Raw genomic sequence first — 13,159 nt, forward strand, 5'->3', positions numbered from 1 at the left:
CCCACTCGGGGGCTTAGCTGCAGTCCAGTACTCGCCTAAGATTCTCTCACTTGGAGACTTAGCTGCAGTCCGGCACTTGCCTAAGTTTGAAAAAATCCTACCGAGTGGAGAGCAATCCTCCCACTCGGGGGCTTAACTGCAGTCCAGTACTCGCCTAAGTTCTCTCACTGGGAGACTTAGCTGTAGTCCGGCACTCGCCTAAGTTTGAAAAAATCCTACGAGTGGAGAGCAATCCTCCCACTCGGGGGCTTAACTGCAGTCCAGTACTCGCCTAAGTTCTCTCACTGGGAGACTTAGCTGTAGTCCGGCACTCGCCTAAGTTTGAAAAAATACTACCGAGTGGAGAGCAATCCTCCCACTCTGCGGAGGGCTTAGCTGCAGTCCAGTACTCGCACTAGTTCTCTCGCTTGGAGACTTAGCTGAGTCCGGCACTCGCCTAAGTTTGAAAAAATCCTACCGAGTGGAGAGCAATCCTCCCACTCGGGGCTTAGCTGCAGTCCAGTACTCGCCTAAGTATCTGAAAATCCTACCGAGTGGTGAGCCAGCCTCCCACTTGGAGGCTTAGCTGCAGTCCAGTACTCGCCTAAGTACGAAACACATCTGAATCCTCAAGGACGACGAGGTGCAGGTCGACTGCCACCTTCTCCGTGAGAGCTTCGCCACAAATACAATGTGCGCTCCATCCTGCTCTGCAGTAACGAGGTGCAGGTCGACTGCCACCTTTTCCTTGAGAGCTTCGCCACAAATACAATGTGCGCTCCGTCCCGCTCTGCAGTAACAAGATGCAGGTCGACTACCACCTTCTCCTTCGGAGCTGCGCCACAAATACAAAAGTTGTCTCGAATGAAGAACGATTCCCACTCACAGGGGGATTCATGAAGATATTTAATGATAAACCAAGTTCAGATAAACCCTAAAGGTTCCGGACCACAGATCGAAGTGCTCAGGCTTTCAGCCCGAAAGAGTTTAACGGTTACAAAAACCACTCGGCATCCCGAGGCAAATTTAAGGTGAGGCATAAAAGTTTGTTCACTCCGCGGGAGGAGGACTAGCAGGCTCGACGAACTCGTCTAGGTCGACGCCGTCGGCGATCCGAGTGGCTGCAGCGATGAAAGTCTCCATAAAAGATCGGAAGTCATGCTTCTGGGTGTTGGCGACCTTGATTGCCGCTAGCTTATCTTGTCGCACCTCCTTGCAATGGACGCGAACCAGAGACAGGGCCACATCAGCTCCACACCGGGCAGAAGATTTCTTCCACTCCTGCACTCGATCAGGGATTTCGTTAAGTCGAGTCATCAGGGACTCGAGATCATTCTGGGGCGTGGTCTCTGGCCAAAGTGCCGGGTCGATCGCGACATGGCGACCTTCAGTCGAGCCAAGTAGTCCACGACACCGTCGATGCGGGATTCCAGTCGGAGCAGATTCATGGCAGTTTCATCTTTTACGGGAGAATTGATTGGGTCCAAACCTGGCTCAATCCGCCCAGTCTCCTCCTCGAAGTTCTGGCAAAACTCTGCATTCACGATCCAAGGATAAGTCAATTTTCGTACACTGAGTCGACATAAAAAATCAGTCGGAACAAAATGTGCACCTTCAAGCTTGATGAACAACTTCTTGGCAAGGCTCCTCAGATAGCTCTCCAGATCGTCCCTCCTGCGAGCAATGCTTTCCATCTTCTGCCCAGGATGAGATTCTCCTTCTTCCAGCGCGAGCACTCCTTGTTGCGTCATTCAGAGCAGATTTCAGCCTGGTATTCTCTTCTTCCAACTGGCCGACCGAAGCCAGTTTCTGTTCAGCTAGAGCGGTTCTGTCGTCAGCCTCCTTTCGAGCAGCATCCAAATCCTGATCCTTCTTCGCCAGAGCTTCTCTCAGTTTTTCTACAACGAAATGATGCCTGATTCAGAAAGAGCAGAAGGGTACTCAAGCCTAAGACAAACCAGTCGACAAATTCGTTTTACTAGTGGCGTCGTCCTTGACCCTTTGCAGCTCTGTCTTGGCCAGCTCCAAGTCAAGGTTCAGTTGGATCTGCTGTTTCTCCAAGTCAGCAAAGCGAGCTCCAAGATCACAAGATTTCTGAAATCAAAGGGGAGAAGTTATTTTTACAGCGAAAAACAACAAAGTCAATAAGTACTAAGGCTACGGTCGACTGCCCGCAGTCCACCATAGCCTCAGGGACTACACCCAGTGGGTGCACTTTGAGTGCCCCCATCGGTTCTGATCCCACTCGACCGACCCGCCGGAGTCAAGTGCAGGGAGTAAAAAAAAGAAGAGAGAAAGAACTCAGACCACAGTCGACTGCCAGCAGTCGACCGCGGTCTCGGGGACTACACCCAGTGGGTGCACTTGGCGTGCCCCCACCGGTTCTGACCCCACTCGACCAGACCGAGTGGAAGAGACAAACTATCAGTTCGGTTTACACTCGACAAAATACAAAGACTACAGTGGACTGCCCGCAGTCCATCGTAGTCTCGGGAACTACACCCAGTGGGTGTACTCAGCGTGCCCCCACTAATTCAAAGTTCAATCAACGCACCCAGTGGGTGTACTAATGCAACGATTTTCGGAGCAAAGATTTTCAGAAAGAGTCTTCAGATATCATATCCTAACAGAACAAGCGGCGACCAACTAACCTAAACGTTGCTTTGGAGAGCCGAGCTAGCGTCGTAGGCAGCCTGACTGGCGTCACGCACCATCTTCATCTTCTCCATCATGACGCCCGCCTAGCATATAGCTTCCTTGGCAGCATTCACTTCGTCTTCTGGGACATGATGGGTCGCAAAAACTGAAGGTGGGTCGACAGGGGCCTAAGCAGTCGACAAAGAAGGCAAGGCACTCGACAGTGGCACGGCGAAGGTAACAGAACCCCGATTGGCGTCGCCAGTGTCCTGAACAACTGCTTCCGCCCTCGGCGTCGACTGTAGCGCCTCACTTGCAGGAGCTTGCCTATTCTTCCTCGTCAAAGACCTCTCGGGCTCTTCATCATCATCGGGGAGGCCCATAATGTTGGGAGCTGTGCAAAGTTCAATTGCCAAAATCACGTCACCCAATGATGCACATTGCAGTTGAATCGACCGAACAAAGACAGTATGGCAGAAATCATACCCAGATTAGAAGTGACCGCATCCTCCATCACCTCATCATCGTCCCTGTAAGCTGAGGTCCCGGAAGTGGCAGCGCTGACGGGTCCAAAGTTTGTCCAGTTAAAACAAGAAAAACAAACAGCGCGGAGCATCGAGTGAATACAAAGAGAGACACTCACGCGGAAGCGACGGGGATATCAATCTTGATCTTTGGCAACGCATTCCGAGTCTTTGACTCTGCAACTTTGGGGTGCGTTGGCGCCTTCTCAGTCGGGGTTGGTGAAGAGATCCGAGGACGCTTCGAAGACTGACCAGCCTGAGCAGTTGCCTTTTCGCGGGCGCTCGGTCGTTCTTGGTCAAGCTTGGATCGCCTCTCCCTGTGAGGGGGCGACTCGACTTCTTCTCCATCGCTTGAGTCGTCGCTTCCTCCATCCCCTTCACCGTCGGAAGTCCACTCGCCACTGTCGCCGCCACTCGCCTCGCCTTCCAGAGCTTGCTCTTGCTCTCTGTTGGGCATTGGATACATTTCAATAATGGCCTGAAAGAAAGCAGGGAGAACAAAGTCAGTCGACGCAGTATAGGCAGCTGCGCGAGTGAATTCAGATTACAAGCAAAAACTCAGAATCAGACCTTCTCTGGTGCATGAGACTGGTCGAATGGGGGAACTCTCCTGGCTCCCCTGGGGTTATCCTTGTTTCCGGTAATGCCCGACAGCCACTTCTCCAGTGTGTCGTCATCGACCTCCTCCGGGTGAATCCGAGTGGAGTCTTCAAGACCCGAATACATCCACATCGGATGGTCTCGGGCTTGAAGAGGCTGGATGCGCCGCTGAAGGAAGACCTCCAAGAGATCCATACCGGTGACCCCATCATGGATAAGCTGGACCACTCGCTCGACCAGCACCCTCACCTGCGCTTTCTCCTCCGGGAGCACCTTCAAAGGGGATGGTTTCCTCACTCGGTCCATGGTAAAGGGAGGGAGGCCAGTCGACTGCCCTAGCGTCGACTGGTCTTTACAGTAAAACCAGGTCGACTGCCATCCGCGAACTGAGTCAGGAAGAATCATGGTCGGAAAGGAGCTTTTCCCTCTCATCTGGATACCAAGACCCCACACATCTGGATCACTTGAGTCCTCTCGTCACTCGGATTAGCCTTTTTCACTGTCTGGGAGCGACAAGTGAAAATATGCTTGAAAAGACCCCAGTGAGGCCGGCAACCCAGGAAATTCTCACACAAAGAAATGAAAGCGGCGAGATAAACGATTGTGTTGGGAGTAAAATGGTGGAGTTGTGCCCCAAAGAAGTTCAGAAATCCTCGAAAGAAAGGGTGAGGAGGCAAGGAAAATCCACGGTCGACGTGGGTGGCAAGAAGAACGTGCTCACCCTCCCGGGGTTGCGGCTCGGATTCCTTCCCCGGAAGCCGCGCCGAGTCATAGGGGATGAGCCCTCCCTTGGCTAGGTCGTCGAGGTCTTCTTGGGTGAGCTTCGAGTGGATCCAGTCGCCCTGGATCCAGCCCTTCGGCAGGCCGGTTCGCGAGGAGGATCCGCCCTGACTGGTCGCCTTCCCCTTCGACCTCGCCGTCGCCTTATTTGCCCGCTCCAGAGCCGCCGTCTTCTCCTTCCCCATTGTCGCCGGCGAGACGCGTACGGAACGGTGGCGTGAGGGCGAGAGTGAGCGCAGCGGAGGAGTGTGAAGAGGAGAAGAGATAATGGGGACGCACTGTTCGGGAGACCCCGGTCCAACGCCTTATATGAGGCCGCTTCCGAGTGGCTGACTGGTAGGCCCGGGCGGTTCTGTCAAATCCCGTAACAATCGCGCGCGCGATACGTGGCGAAAAAGGTGGTGCGGGGATCGAGGCGGCTCCGCTCTATCCCAGCCGATTACTGCGGCCTCCCCCGTCCCGCGCGCTTCCCAAAATTCGGATCCCACGAAATCTGCGGGCAGCGGAACAACTTGTCAGACCAAAGATCTCCTTCACACCATCACTCGGAGCCTTTCAAGTAAAGAAACTCACTCGACAAAAACCTAAGAATGGATCAAGGCGACTGGAAAGGAAGTCGCTGCCATCGCTCAGGTTCATTGATCCGAAACAAGAAATGCTCACGGCATGAAAAATGAGTCGGAGAAGTGCTCAATCCCTTTCCCACTCAAACCTCGATCCATTTGGGGGCTAATGATGAAGCTATGTACCTAGGGTAGGGGCATGGACCTGTCCAAACTGACCTACCCAAGGACATCTCCAGAAGAAATCATCTTTCAATCGACTTGGAGGTGTTCCACTGGACAGACTCGAAGATACTCGACCAAGAAGCAACCACTCGACCAAGACCAAGCCACTCGACAGTCAGGAGACCTAAAGGCACTCTGCATGCTAACGGTCGGTTATTAAGTAGCTTTTATGGTCATCATAGCACTTTATTACTAGCGTTACCAGTAACGCCCTGCCTTAATGTACATTGAACCCTTTGTAACATGGGCTGGCTGGGGTCCTGGCGCACTCTATATAAGCCACCCCCCTCCTCCGAGACAAGGGTTCGCACCCCTGTAATTCATACACGCATAATCCAGTCGACCGCCTTCGGGCTCCGAGATGTAGGGCTATTACTTCCTCCGAGAAGGGCTTGAACTCGTAAACCTTGCGTGCTTACAACTTCTCCATAGCTAAGATCTTGCCTCTCCATACTTACCCCCCTACACTACTGTCAGACTTAGAACCACGACAAGTAGCTCATTTCATCCCAGTGAAGACCACTTACACCAGTGCTAAGTTGGCAAAGATATACATCACCAGGATCGTATGTCTGCATGGAGTTTCGAGGACCATTGTATCAGATAGAGGAACCCAGTTTACCTCAAAGTTTTGGAATCAGTTGCATGAGGCTTTACGAACCAGGCTAGAGTTCAGTACAACTTTTCATCCGCAAACAGATGGACAGACTGAGAGAGTCAATCAGATTCTGGAGGACATGTTGGGAGCTTGTTCGCTAGACTATGGATCTAGTTGGGACGACAATTTGCCTTACGTAGATTTCTCTTACAACAACAGCTATCAAGCCAGTTTGAAGATGGCCCCTTTCGAAGCATTGTACGGAAGGAGGTGCAGGACACCGCTGTTGTGGGATGAAGTTGGAGACCGTCAGTTATTTGGACCGGATTTGATTAAAGAGTCTGAAGAGAAGGTTAAACTGATACGCGATAGACTCAAGGTAGCCCAATCCAGGCAAAAGAGCTATGCGGACTCTAAACGCAAGGAGATAGTTTACGAAGTTGGAGACAAAGTGTATCTTCGAGTATCACCACTTCGAGGAGTGAAGCGTTTTGGAGTTAAGGGAAAGTTAGCACCACGTTTTGTGGGACCATACAAGGTTTTGGAACGTATGGGAGAAGTTGCTTACAAGTTGGAATTGCCCGAAGGATTTTTAGGAGTTCACCATGTGTTCCACGTTTCTCAGTTGAAGAAGTGCCACGCAGAGACGGTTGATATTCCTCCGAGAGATACAGTGCCATTGGAAGCGATTCAGTTGGATACCGATTTGACCTACGAGGAGAAACCAGTCAAGATTCTTGATTTTGCCAGCCGAGTCACACGCAGTAAGGTCATCAAGTTTTGTAAAGTTCAGTGGAGCCACCATACCGAGGAGGAAGCCACCTGGGAACGAGAGGAAGACCTACGGACGGATCACCCTTACCTATTTTCTAGCCAACCCGAATCTCGAGGGCGAGATTCATCTTAAGGGGGTAGGTTTGTAACATCCCAAATTTCCAATTTGGAATGTTATACATTAGAGCATCATTGCATATCATATTTTATTGCATTTTGGCTTGATCCTAGAACTTCTACGCAACTCAAGGACCCACGGAGAGAGTTGGGGATTTCGTTATTTTCATATTTGAGTTTTCTCAAATTTTTGAAAAGAGGATCGTTTGATTTTAATTATTTTCTCTTCGAATATTTCTTTTATGAAAATAAAAGAGAGGGGATAAAATGACTTCCCCAAAATAAAGAAATATTGGAGATTTAATATTAAAATCAAATATGATTTTATTCGGAGTTTTTATCGCTATTTTATTTGAATTAGGAAAATATGTGTTTCTCAAAATTGCATTAGAGGCCCAAATAAATGTTCACCTTGTCCGTTAGATTTTTAGAGGATGGGGAAAATTTATTTCAGGATTTTTGGAGTCCGTTTAGTATTTCTTTTCTTTGTTTTTCTGAGTGGAATTATTTAAAAAAAGTCAACCAACCTAACCGGGCCGTGTCCGACCTGGACACTAGCCCGGCTGGCCTTTAAAGCCGCGAGGCCCGAGCCGCCCCGAGCCGCCCCAAACCCTAGCGCCGCCGGAACCCCGCTGCCTGCGCTGCCCCGTTCCGCGCCCCGCCGTCGCCGGTTTCCCTCGCCGTCGACCTCGCCGGACCTCGCCGAGGTAGTTCGCCGCCGCCGCCGGTTTTCTTCGAAAAACCGATCGGGTTTTTTTCGAAACCCTATTTTTATTTATTTATTTAGATCGGTTTTATTTTTCCGGTTTATTTATTTAGCGAAAGCCCGTTCGTACATTCGTTTTAACGAACGGTTTTCACCCGTTAACCGCAGACAACGAATGTTCGTTCGTTAGCCTGTTCGTCAGTTTTCTTTTTCCAGGGTTTTGACGCGATTATTTTCGATCGTGATTTCTGCCCTAATCTTCGTTCTAGTATAATTTTTCGCTCGTTTATCGGAATCAGGCAATTTAAGCGCCTAGATCTTCGTCTCGAAGCCCTCTTTCCGTTTAACCAACTTGAACAAGATTTTGCTACTGTAAAATTTGACTTTAGTCCAGATTAGTAAATGGATCTTGTTTCTTTCGCAGTTTGAGTTTCGTTGCTTCGTTTGATTTGATTCTTTTTGCAAACCGGAGTTCTTAAGTTGAAATTTCTGGTTAGATCTTTTATTTGAGTTTTACCTGTGCTTCTAGTTGAGTGCTTATTGTATGCTTGTTTGTTTGCGATAGAGTACCCGGAGTGCGAAGCGTGCTACTACGAGTCTCTAGGTGTCACGGATCATCAGCAAGGCAAGTAACACTTTGATCATACCTCTTTACTACCCAGTTTTATTGCATTAGATCAATCCTCAAACACTTGCATGATTATGATCTGATTAAATTGTGGGTTTTGGGAAGTAGATGATGAGGTAGAACCTATTGCCCTTTTATTATCAAACCCTGGGAGTTTCTTCTAGGTTGCTTATATTGCTATGCTATGCTCGTAGACGTGGATTGGATTTGAGAGTATTCATGACAGATGTGAGTTTGTTAACTAATGGTTCAACTTAAGGTGGCAACTTAAATACACATCTGGGTGGATTGCTTGTGGACACCTGGAGTACCCAGTGTTGTCCTAGGATATCCTGGAGGACCCGTGTGAACACCCTACGGCCCGCCACCCAGGCTCAAAGGGATCATAAGATTATTCATGCTGGCCCGTTTCGGGCTGCAACGTTCATGTTGCAGACTTTCCAGACAACGAGTAAGGAGCCATAGGTCGTTGTCTTTCACTCAGTGATGCCGTTGGAGTTGATGGACTCACTTTATCTTCCAAGCCTTCCGTTGTTATCGTTTTAGATGGCCTTAAGCCATATTTATTGTTTTAAGTTCTCTTTGAGACATTCGATGTAATAAGTGTGTGATTGCTACTCTGTTATAAAACCTCAAGTACTGTGTGTGTCAGCATTACCGATCCAGGGATGACACTGATGCACAGAGATCAGACTGTTTGAGGTCTGGTCGCTACAAGATGGTATCAGAGCACACACTGACTGTAGGACACGACCACTAAGCTAAAACCCTAGATCATTACTCTCTTCTCATTTATGACTCCTCACCCTTTTCTACTCTTTAGGATGGCGGACATGAAGAACAAGTTTGCACAACCGGATGAAGACACACCCTTTGGACGACACTTGAAGGAAGTCACTAAGTACCTGAACATCGGAATACCAAGCTTCACCGGGACCGACAACGCCACTTTACCAGAAGAGGAGCGCTGGATGATCCAAGTTCAAGTTGCAAGAAGGACATTCATGCCAGTCACTGAGCCCATAGAGTTTTCCTTTGATGCACCCACCTGGAGTCTAGGCAAGAGCATGGCAGCCCACATCACCATGGGACGCATTGGAGAAGTTTACCACAAGGATCTCAAGGATACTATCTACCAGATTTGTGGACGCCGAGATGAGCAATTGGAGATGATCAACACCGGGAAGGATAGATCTATTGCAGCTTTCATCCAGGAGTTAAACCAGCACATTTGTCGCCAGGAGAACCAGATGTCCGCAGGCATGATATATCTGAAGAAGGCATGACCAGGATCACGGAGCTGGAGGAAGAACTCAAGTCTACACGAGATGGATACAAGGAGGAAATGATGATACTCATAGAAAAGAATGACGAGCTGACGAGGAAGCTAGGAGTATTCATGGGAGACCCCGCGCCAGGAGGAGAAGATGATGATTCCACTTGCCCGGGGAACTACATCATCATCGACGACACCGACTCGGACCCAGACGATAGCGATGATGACTTTGTTGATGAAGCTGGAGCAGATATTATGGAGTCTTCCACCGATCAATTTTTCTAGTCGACCACCATATCAGTAGTAGAATTCCCCCATGTATATAGTATAGTCCGAGCACTTTGTAAAGATAGTTAGACCGATTGTATGCCCTTGTTTGAATTGATTGAAGTGATATGATTGTGTTTGTCTCATGTGCATATGGGTAGTGTTTTTCCCCTAGGCCTCCTTTCTATTCTCTTTTCTCATCTTTTCTAAACCCATCAGATGCCTCCGAGACGCGACAATGGATTTGCTTTCCCACCACCCAGTTGATCCAGCAGCAGAATGCTTTGATGCAGATATTAGTCCAGAATCAGAATCAGGGGAACAACAACAAAAACAACAACCCACCACCACCACCTGTTGACCACTTAGCCTGTTTCCTAAGGCTGAACCCGCCAGTGTTCTCCAGTAGCATCGAGCCGATAGTTGCAGATGATTGGCTCCGCAAGATTGGAAGGGAGTTGACCACTGCAGGATGCACAGATGCGGAAAGAGTGCGTTTTGCCGCACATCAGCTTGATGGACCCGCAGCAGCATGGTGGGAGAATTACACTGTCACCTATCCCATCGACATTGTTACATGGGACCAGTTTCAGCAGGCCTTTCGCACTGCCCATGTATCAGCAGGAGCTATGGCCATGAAGAAGCGCGAGTTTCGCAACTTACACCAAGGAGGACGCACCGTTGGCCAATATGTGGATGACTTTAGTAAGCTAGCACGTTATGCCCCAGATGACGTTGCTACTGATGCAGCTAAACATGAGAAGTTTCTGGAAGGACTGAATGATGAGCTGAGCATGCAGTTGATGGTAGCAACTTTTAATAACTACCAACAGTTGGTAGATAGAGCTCTCATGATTGAAGGGAAGCAGCAACAGATTGGCAACCACAAGAGGAAGTATGGACACGGGGAGTATAATTCTGGAGCTCAGCAGAGACTCTGTTTTACCCCGAACTCGGGAGGACCTCTACAAAATAACCATGGAGGTCACAATCATAATGGAGGGATTTGGCACAACCATAGTGGCCCCAGGAATGGAAATGGTAATGGAGGAAGCCTTTCGACATGGGCATGAGTCTGAAATACTAGTTTCAACTCTTGGAACATCTCACATGCTCCGTGGCGTTTCAAAAACGTCTTTGAAGCCCCGATTCTAAGCCGTAAAGCATGGTGCACTAAACTATCAAGTAGTCATCATATCGAGCTTGCCAAACGTTCATAACGTCTGCTTTTGCTCCTGTAATCGGTCTGTCACCTAGCGATGCATCAAGAACATAATACTTTTGTGCAGCAATGAGATTAATCCTTAGATCACGGAGCTAGTCTGCATCTTTTCTACTAACATCTTTCAACTTATTTTTCTCGAGGAACATATCAAAAATAAAACAAGGGAGCTAAACGCGAGCTATTGATCTACAACATAGATATGCTAATACTACCAGGACTAAGTTCATGATAAATTAAAGTTCAATTAATCATATTACTTAAGAACTCCCACTTAGATAGACATCCCTCTAATCATCTAAGTGATCACGTGATTCAAATCAACTAAACCATGTCCAATCATCATGTGAGATGGAGTAGTTTTCAATGGTGAACATCACTATGTTGATCATATCTACTATATGATTCACGCTCGACCTTTCGGTCTCAGTGTTCCGAGGCCATATCTGCATATGCTAGGCTCGTCAAGTTTAACCCGAGTATTCTGTGTGTGTGAAACTGTCTTACACCCATTCTAGATGAATGTTGAGCTTATCACACCCAATCATCACGTGGTGTCTCGGCACGACGAACTTTGGCAATGGTGCATACTCAGAGAGAACACTTTTACCTTGAAATTTAGTAAGGGGTCATCTTATAAAGCTACCGCTGAACTAAGCAAAATAAGATGTATAAAAGATAAACATCACATGCAATCATAATATGTGACATGATATGGCCATCATCATCTTGTGCTTTTGATCTCCATCTCCAAAGTACTGTCATGATCACCATTGTTATCGGCATGACACTATGATCTCCATCATCTTGATCTTTTATCAACGTGTCGTCACATGCTCGTCTCACCAGCTATTGCTTTTGCAACTATTGCTATCACATAACGATAAAGTAAAGCAATTACATAGCACTAGCATCTTATGCAAATAAAGAGACAACCATAAGGCTCCTGCCAATAGCCGATAACTTTAACAAAACATGATCATCTCATACAAAAATTTATATTTCATCATGTCTTGACCATATCACATCACAACATGCCCTGCAAAAAAACAAGTTAGACGTCCTCTACTTTGTTGTTGTAAGTTTTACGTGGCTGCTACGGGCTGAGCAAGAACCGTTCTTACCTACGCATCAAAACCACAACGATAGTTCGTCAAGTTAGTGATGTTTTAACCTTCACAAGGACCAGGCGTAGCCACACTCGGTTCAACTAAAGTTGGAGAGACTGACACCCACCAGCCACATGTGTGCAAAGCACGTCGGTAGAACCAGTCTCGCGTAAGCGTACACGTAATGTCGGTCCGGGCCGCTTCATCCAACAATACCGCTGAACCAAAGTATGACATGCTGGTAAGCAGTATGAATTGCATCGCCCACAACTCACTTGTGTTCTACTCGTGCATATAATATCTACGCATAAACCTGGCTCGGATGCCACTGTTGGGGAACGTAGTAATTTCAAAAAAAATCTATGCATGCGCAGGATCATGGTGATGCATAGCAACGAGAGGGGAGAGTGTGTCCACATACCCTCGTAGACCGAAAGCGGAAGCGTTAGCACAACGCGGTTCATGTAGTTGTACGTCTTCACGATCCAACGATCCAAGTACCGAACGCACGGCACCTCCGAGTTCAGCACATGTTCAGCTTGATGACGTCCCACGAACTCCGATCCAGCAGAGCTTCGAGGGAGAGTTCCGTCAGCACGACAGCGTAATGACGGTGATGATGATGCTACTGACGCAGGGCTTCGCCTAAGCACCGCTACGATATGACCGAGGTGGATTATGGTGGAGGGGGGCACCGCACACGGCTAAAAGATCAATGATCAATTGTTGTGTCTCCAAGGGGTGCCCCCCTCCCCGTATATAAAGGAGTGGAGGAGGGGGAGGGTCGGCCCTCTCTATGGCGCGCCCTAGGGGAGTCCTACTCCCACCGGGAGTAGGTTTCCCCCTTTCCTAGTAGAACTAGGAGCCCTTCCAAGTAGTAGGAGTAGGAGAGAAGGAAAGGGAAAAGAGAAGAGAAGGAAGGAGGGGGCGCCGCCCCTCCCCCTAGTCCAATTCGGAATAAGCATTGGGGGGCATGCAGCCTCTCCTCTCTCCTTCCCCTAAAGCCCAATAAGGCCCATATACTCCCCGGCGAATTCCCGTAACTCTCCGGTACTCCGAAAAATACCCGAATCACTCGAACCTTTTCGATGTCCGAATATAGTCGTCCAATATATCGGTCTTTACGTCCCGACCATTTCGAGACTCCTCGTCAT

Source organism: Triticum urartu, chromosome 7 (assembly GCF_003073215.2).
Source record: "Triticum urartu cultivar G1812 chromosome 7, Tu2.1, whole genome shotgun sequence".
NCBI classification, from domain to species: domain Eukaryota; kingdom Viridiplantae; phylum Streptophyta; class Magnoliopsida; order Poales; family Poaceae; genus Triticum; species Triticum urartu.